An 8,995-nucleotide genomic window follows, 5' to 3' on the forward strand; every position below is an offset into this window, starting at 1 on the left:
AAAAGTCTTTAGTTTTATTATATTTATAAAAGAAATATGGGCTGTACCGAGTCTTTCCGGAAAAAAAACGAGCGCCTGGAGCATAGACCGTAAAAAAATATGGACGGCTCAACATCATCCGTTTCCGCTTGGCAGATTTGAAGCTTTCAGGCGGCCTGCACGGCGCGGACATCTTGGGACCGAGTCTGCGCAGTAGCGATTTCGGGAACGGAGTTGTGCAGTAGAGCGCAGCAGGAAGTACAGCTGCGATATCAAAAGCCCGCCCACACTCTCGCAGATGCAGAACAATTAATTATGTTGGTGTGAAATAAACAGTTATGGAAATGTAGAAATTAAAGCTAAAGCTCCAATCTGCTCCCAAAAATTCAGAAAAAAGTCTGTTAGGGCCTCAGAGAAGACGTTGGTCTCAGCTGTCAATCATGACGTCACACCCCCTGTTTTTAAAGCGTCAGATAACTAACTAAAACTAAACTTATTTTAAAAACGAACACTTGAAATTAAATCATTGTGATGATAACTGACAAACTATTTTTGGGGAAAAAATATTTGAAGTGTAATTTTATTATTTAGTTTGCCTCGCGTCCATTAGAAAACACAGAGGGGCGGCTATACTGGGACCGGTCACCGGGGGGCAATCGAGGCGCGAAAGCTTCAGTATCTGAGAGGGAGACTGCAGGCTTGGCCTGGAGGCGTATCGTGTGGGCGCAGCTAAAGAATGACGAGTGCGCACAAAGCGGTGAAGTCCTCAAGCGTGGAGAAACCCATGGCTATCGATCAGATTCAGCTGATACAGATATGATCCAGAACCAGATCCGGAGGCTGAAATAAACTAAACAGGAGGAACAGCAACAGCAGGACGTCCGTCTCTGTGGTATTGTACTGTATTTAGTGGCCTGTCAACATTTGTGTGTGTTTACTCACAGTTTATGAGGACATGATTCGGTTTATGGACTATTGTATGCGACTAAACCTTAGCAGTAGCAAGCAAAATGGTTTTGCACGTCAGACTAGTGTAATACATAGAACAACAATGGAGTAACCGTTAGTGCATTTGAATGACGAAGCACGCGATCGTGTCGTTTACTGATGTCTACTCACGCGACGATAGCCAACAGCATAGACATTTGAAGCAGTTTTACTCACCGGCTGCTTCCAAAGCAGGACCGAACCTTTATCGCTGGGACCGCTCAGTCAAAAACACTTCTTTGGTATGATTTGGTCGGACGAGTGGATCTGCAGATGAGAGCATTGTTTATGGGTGTGCATTTCCTCTCTCGCTCTAGTCACGCGCGCGTGCACCCTACCGGGAGAAGAGCCCGTACGGCCCATACAAGGACCTTCCGCTCTATCGACGTCAAGCCGACCCATACTCGAAAAAAACTCTCCGAAACTTGTGAGAAACAGGAAGGAGTATTTTTGACACAGAAATACTCCATCAAACGTCCAACATTAGTTTTTGAAACTTTGTCTATGTTTATGATGGGAATCCAAGTCTTTAACAGTGTAAAAAGCTCAGTATGCATGAAACAGCATTTCACCCCCCCCTTTAAGCAATAACCCTTCTGACATCTGCCTTGTAATTATAAAGCAACGAGCTTATCTCGTCCCAATTTGCCAAGTGATTAAAACTTCTACAATTCTTTTGTTTCGGCAGCAGTTTATAAATAGTGTAAAGACAGGTATTAGTCTAATGAGGGTCTAGTCTAGAGGAACAGATCCGTGATTGGAGCTGATTAGCTTCACTGAACAAAGGATGAGGAGGCCTGCCGCTACATGTGGAGCTTAAAAAGGTCCTGCAATTCTTTAAAGCTTCTTTTTGTGTTCTCAGAGCCTGTTTCACTTTTATTAAGATTAAAATACATATTGAATATTTCAGTAAAATAAGGGCTTTAGGCTGCACATGTTAATAGAAAACAGACCACTGGAACATTCATTACAACAATGAATGCCAGTTGGAGCCCTTGCCATCTAAATTGCCATGACAACCTCATGCTCTCTTATAAAGTCCTGACTTAGACAGTAAGTGTCCGAATGTACCTGTCAATCTTAAGTCTTGGACAGAAGGAAATTTTTGATTAAAGTGAAAACAAAGAACAGAGGAACTTTATAAAAAATGTATTATGCTGGGTACACACCAAAAGTTTTTTTTACATCTTATAAGATTTTCAAAATGTGATAGACCACAAACATAAGGACAAATAATCCTAGATTTAACCGTTTTGCTCCTATAGTGTGTGGTGTGCCATGATGTGACAAAGACAGCACACCACACACTAGTGATGTGTCGCTCATGAACAATTCGTTCATTTTGAATGAATCTTTAATATGACTCGGGACTACCGAGTTGTCTCAGAGAGTGATTCGTTCATTTTGTGTTGACCGCGCATGTGCATTACGCAACATATGTGCTCTGAATCTCCGAGTCTTTCGTTCTTCCTGTTAGTCCCATAGAGTCTATGCTGTCAGTAACGGAAACAGAAAAGATTAGTTCTTTTGAGTCTTTCGGGTTTCAGTTTTACAAATGTAATCAACATTTGCATAAGTACTAGATGTGTTGGGCTGTTTAACATGTCATTTTAATTATATTTTGCTGAAATGAACGAAATGACTCGAAATGACTCGAAAAAAAGATTCGTTCATTTTCAAAGATCCGAGTCAGTAAAATGATCGAACTTCCCACTACTACCACACACAAACAGATTTTTAACCATAGTTCCGACTGTTAACACAGGAAATCTCGCAAAATCTCGCGAGACTTCAGGCCGGTGACACACTGCCTGCGTGAGGCGCGGATCGAGCCGCGCTGAAAACGCGCCGTGAATGTTAGAAATAGAACAATGCTTATTTTTCACGCAACATGCAAGCGTGTTGGTAGCGTTCCAGGCAAAATAGAATACACTGCAAAAAAAGCTATTTTTTCCTTAGTAATTTTGTCTTGTTTCTAGTCTAAATAGGCCTACCTAAAAATTCTTAAATCAAGATGCATTTACCAAATAAGTAAAACGACATAAGATATTTTTCTTGTTTTGTTTAAAATAAAATAAAAATGAAGTGAGTTTTTGCATAAAAAAGGCACAATTTTCTGCCAATGGGGTGAGAAAAATAATATAGTTTCTGACTGAAATCTTGTTTCCGTCCAAAACAGAAATAAGATTATTTTTCTCACCCCACTGGCAGATCATTTTGCTTGTTTTAAGCAAAAACTCACTTCATTTCGATTTTTTGTCGAATAACATGTTGAATATTTACGATTCGCGATCGGGAGGGCTCCGACATTCTTCCGAGCAGGTTCAGACACTCTTAACACACTTCACACTAGTGTTGTAGTCAAGACCACCTAAACCGAGACCAAGACAAGACCAAGACTTTGAAGGGCCGAGACCGAGTCAAGACCAAGACAGACCGAGACCGAGTCAAGACCGAGACCAGTGCATGTCCCCACACTTATGATAAAATGTGGAATATGCATATGATTGGCACTTCTCTCGTATGTGTGGGTGTGTAAGTGTACAATGAGAGAAGTTTTGATCAAATAATCAAAAGGCCTTGCAGCTTTGTGGGAATTAATCTTTTTCTTAAGCAAATAACACTTAACTTTTCGTCAATGGGAGGCACTGAAGACGACGTTTGTTTACAGTCTATGGTGGACACAAACACCAAACTGACACTAACAGAGTTTTGTGGTTTGTTTTGTGAAAAGTGCTCAATCCCATTTTAAAACTCAAAGTTCCCTAAGAATGCTAATCTGGATGAGGTATTAATCTCAGACACAGTCCATTATGTCTTAAATGAATGTGAATAACAGGAGGTGGAATATGTATCATACAGATATGCATTAGTATGCTGCTTAAGCAAATTATTTTATATATGTACATATTTTTCATTTTGAAAATGTTATTGTGCAGCTTAATTGTGCAACAACAAGGAAAAGAAACCCTGTACTTCCATTTTTTGATTTGGTGTGTTTATTTTTTGATATTTTGAACTACAGTTTGATGTAACAAATATCTCACATGTGCAGGGTTTTTCCTGGGTCAAAAATGGTCTTTGGTGTTGGCTGACAGACCTACCTTTTTTTGGCTGACAGACCTACCTTTTTTTATTATCTTATGTTTATATCTCATATTGTGTATGATCTCTTATCTTGATGTTTCTTTTGTTCCAACAGGTTGAATTGTTTTGGTATATAATCATATCAATATTAGAAATAGCATTAACAGTTAACAAATAGCTACATTTTCTGCCATATACAATTTAATAAAATGATCAGCTAGCTAACTTTGTTCTGTTTTCACCTCACTCCAGTCTAAACTAAATGATTTTAGACTATTTATTTTACTACACATTCAACATACATAAGCTGAAATACTGTGGATAGTTAAAACTAATAAATCTTACTCTCCACTCTTGCTAAATTGGGTAAGCAAACTTGTGTTCTCATTTCTGAGGTGTTCTGAGTAAATGATTAAACTGATTCGTTCATTTCATTGTTGAACAGATCAGTTCTTATTACCGTTGATAAAATGATTCGGTTCAAACGAGTCATTTGGTCGTGAATCGGACATTAGCAGACCCGTTGTGTGTGAATCACGGCTGTCAGAACATCGCGGAAGGTTTGTCACAAAGAAAACACTTCATAACTGGATAGAAATTGTTTCCTGTTTATTTAATTGTATGATTTATGTCAGCTGTTTAGCTGGTCAAACGTTTTTTGAGCGCAATTCACACAGAGCGGTACTTCAAAACAGTTGTCCGAACGCGCAACGTTCAACATGGATTCGGTTTTCTGAACTTTTGATTTAGCTTAATATGTGAAGTATCAGAGAGAGCTTATGTGCTTATTTTGAAGACAGAGAGAGTGAGCGCAGGGTGGAGTTCTCTGCTCTTTATATGCCTTCAGCAGTGGTCTTGACCGGTTTTGAGACAAAATCCCGAGTCATCTTCCCACGAGACCGAGTAAAAATGCGGTCCATACCGAGACGAGACCAAGGCCTTTAAAAAGTGGTCTCGAGACCAAGACCGATCTCGAGTACTACAACACTACTTCACACCACAGGAAAATCTGATAAAATAATCTCTAGAACCATAAAGATAATCGGGACCGAGCTAGGATTGTCACATTTGTTGGAAGGGAAATCGGCGCAAAATCAGCCCGATTATCTTTTGGTGTTTACCCAGCATTAGCTGGCTGTATAGAGTATTTCTTTCTGTTCAGTTATTTGTGGTGTTCTGTGGTCGAATATATTTGTTAAATTATATATATTTTTAATAATGACTATTTAATAATGTCTATTTTTGTCAATGGATTTTCTGCACAGTTGTACTAAGGATCTTTTATCATTAACCAATCTCTACACCTAAAAGGCTAAACTTTATATAAGAAGGGAAATAAGGGTTTCTAAATTCTACATATAAACCCTTATTTCTTATGTCTATCCATCCCCCAAAAATCAAACAAATATTCTGTATTATTTATTTGTATTTGTTCATTTTCTTTAAAATATAATCAGAATTAAATTAGAATGTAAAAATAAATATTTCTGTGGATTTCAGCAGTGGCATGTAATGCAATCACTTTGGCTGGTTGAATTTTATTTATATATATATATATATATATATATATATATATATATATATATATGTGTGTGTGTGTGTATAATACATTTGTTAATTGTTGTCTTTTAACTTTTTCCCCACAAAACAGGTAATTTCCCATTATTTGTGTGAAAATAATTTCATGCTCTGTGTTTTCACTGTTAGATGCTATTGTGCATCTTCTGAATGAATACAGAACCTCATGATCAAAACACAGGCGAAGAAGACGCAAAAAAACAAGCAATCTCATATATACGCAGATGCATATTTAATATAACATGATCATCAAAATTTAACAAATCAAAACTGCCTAATGTTACTGAATAAAATGTGGACCCAGGACAAGCTACAGGACTGTACACATCGCTCTGAATCTGATCTGGATGTAGTCCTTGACAAAAATGTGTTGCTCAATTTTGCTCAAAATGCTGCTTTTTAAAATTAAACTTACCCATATTCAAGTGTTGATAAAAATTAATGCATGAACTTATAATAAAATGTTTAATTTAATTTAATTTAAAAGCAGGGGTTCTGCTCTTTCTTTCAGATACAACAAAATATTCTATTCTATTCATTTTTGTGAAAATTATCAAAAAAAACCTGGTGGTGGCTGGCAACTTTTTTTAAACGCTGGCAGGGAAACAGTTAAAGGTGTCATGAACTGGCTTTTTTATACTGTTGTCTGAGGTCAACTAATGACGTTTGTGTGTTTTTTTTACATTCAGAACATCATAATGAATAAGTAATAGGCTATTTTCTACACTGGTTTTGAGGGTCTCTTCAGCATGCTCAGTTTTGATGGGCGTGCAGCACTGAAGACTTAGAGGAAAACACCCACGGCTAGGATTGGAGAAGATTTGTATATTTAATGAGCTTCAACTCCCTTGTCATTTCACGGGTGGGATTGTTTTGAAAGCGGCAACCGGAATAAAACGTATTTGTCAAACAAACACAATGATTTACCTTTCATCCACCCACAATTAAAAAATTTTTTTATTACTTGGCACATCGCACACACGCGATCTTCAAATTTAAAGTTAAGAGAGTAAACATTAACAACGCAAATCAAGAAATGAATGTTATTTAACCATTTAAGATTCACTGGCCCGCCAACATGCTTACGTTTTGGTCTGGAAAACACAGCCCTGGGACATTGGGCTTTGTGAGCACCCTGGCCCATAAAAATATTTTCTGTTAGACATGTACACCTACTCGATAAAATTACAATGCAATATCACATATAAAATGTATAATACATAATACACATATAAAAACGTTTTACTCACATAAGTGTGCTGCACCATTCCTGTCGGATCCAATACAGAAGGAACAGCATTGTGTTTTAAATCTCAATTTGTCTGCAAATCCAGTGTCGACCTGTGTCTTGTTTACAAACGATTATCTTGCTATCTTCGGTGTGTTTATTGCTCGGTAATGCAATCAGTTTAGCTCCACGAGACGGTGGACAGGGCTACAGAAGCAGCGTACACACAGAGGTGGCGTTTCCCCCTTCTAATACTACGTCACTGAGTACGTTAACATGCACGTTCTTAAGCCGATTATGCCTAATAAGCCGACAATGAACATGTTCATGTAAACGGGGTAACCTTTTTCTTTAATCGGAGTAAGGTCATAAACAGCTTAGCATAAACCGGTCGGAACAGGTAGTTTTTTGCTTCTTACCCCGATTTTGCGTGGCATGTAAACACATTAACCTGCTTTCTGTCGGCTTAGTAGTGCGCATGTATGATAGGTGATAAAAAAAACCCATACTTACAGCAGATTTAAATGCATCCAGTGAGTGTTTTGCATGAAATAAGGAAATATATTACAAACGCAGACTCTTCAGACCCAGAAAATTGTAAAGATGTCTTCTCATCTCATGCAGCAGACGTAGAAGAGTTTCAGTCAAAACGTTGCATCTGTATCTGCATGAGAGAATAATATGAGCCATAAGTTTCCCGCTGACACGTTGCACGCTTTATTTTAACATCACAACTGACGTAACATTTTAATACTCTGAGTCAGATATATGGACATTTTTATTTTTGACGTCACATGGAAATAATCTGTTTTATTAATAAAGTAATGTAAACAGTTTACTTGCGTTGTCAGTTTACTGGTTTGCATGTTAATGGGGAAAACTGGTTATTTCAAAAAGCCGATTTTTGTGAGTTATCAGCTTACTGGTGTACATGTAAACGTGCTCATTGATTTGAAAGCCTCGTTTTTTGGGCCTTGTGTCTATAAAAGCTGTTATTTTACTAACAATAAAGTTTTCAGCTGGGAAATGTACAGGATATTTTTATAGTACCATGACCTTTTATATATCAAAGGCTCAAGCGAAAGTTGATTTCTCAATTCATCACCCGTTTAAGGTGAGATACTAAAGGCAAAAACATATTTTTCATGCATCTGTCAATTTTGAGATTTTGTGCTTTTTGGCTTTTCATAAAGTGTTTTTTTTCTCTTCAGATTAGTGGAAAGGAAACATCCAAAATTATACTTTAAAGTGTATCTTTTATAGCACGTTATCTATTTGCATCTCTAGATTTCAATTACAATACACATTTTTAAAGGCAATTTTCTCAAAATGTTTTTCTCTTTCTTTTTTTTTGGGGGGGGGGGGGGGGGGTGCGCACAGGGTTGAGACTCATCTCTTATCTCATCTGTATTCATTCTATTATTTAATTAAACAAGATCTGGTTTTCTCTTTGACATTTTTGTCCTACTTTGTTAACAGTAAATATATTAAAAAGACAGTTGTGACTTTCTGGAAAGTGGGATCACTACAGGTTGATGGCAAGTGGGCACAGTATAATGAAAATAATAAAAAGTAATAAAAGTGAGAAAGTGAGAGCAGGTGGGTCACGGGTGTGGGAGAACCTGGTGTACTAACGTTAGTCTCAATTCATGCGCAGCGGTGCACAAGAAGAAAAAAAAAAAAAAAAAATCACAATCATTGGACATGTCAATTAAACATCAATTTAAAGAATTAGTAAATAAAATAAGTAAACTTACTAATATGTTTGAGTATGAGTCAATACAAAGTATTGACAGAAGGGGTTGTTCATAAACACACACACATGTGTTTTTGTGAATTGTGGGGACTTTCCATAGGTGTAATGGATTTTTACACCATACAAATGGTACATTCTATCCACCTACACTGCCCCTAAACCTACCCATCATAGGAAACATGCTGCATTTTTACATTTTTAAATAAACATAACATATGTTTATGAATCCATTTACATTGTGGGGACCACTGACTGGTTTATATTACATTGTGGGGACATTTGGTCCCCACAATTAGGCTTTTCGCGATAGTCAATAATTAATGCATCAAAAGTGCGCTCACATAAAGTCGCCTCTCAGTACTATAGTTTTTTCCGCTGCT

Source organism: Pseudorasbora parva, chromosome 7 (assembly GCF_024679245.1).
Source record: "Pseudorasbora parva isolate DD20220531a chromosome 7, ASM2467924v1, whole genome shotgun sequence".
Classification (NCBI taxonomy): Eukaryota; Metazoa; Chordata; class Actinopteri; order Cypriniformes; family Gobionidae; genus Pseudorasbora; species Pseudorasbora parva.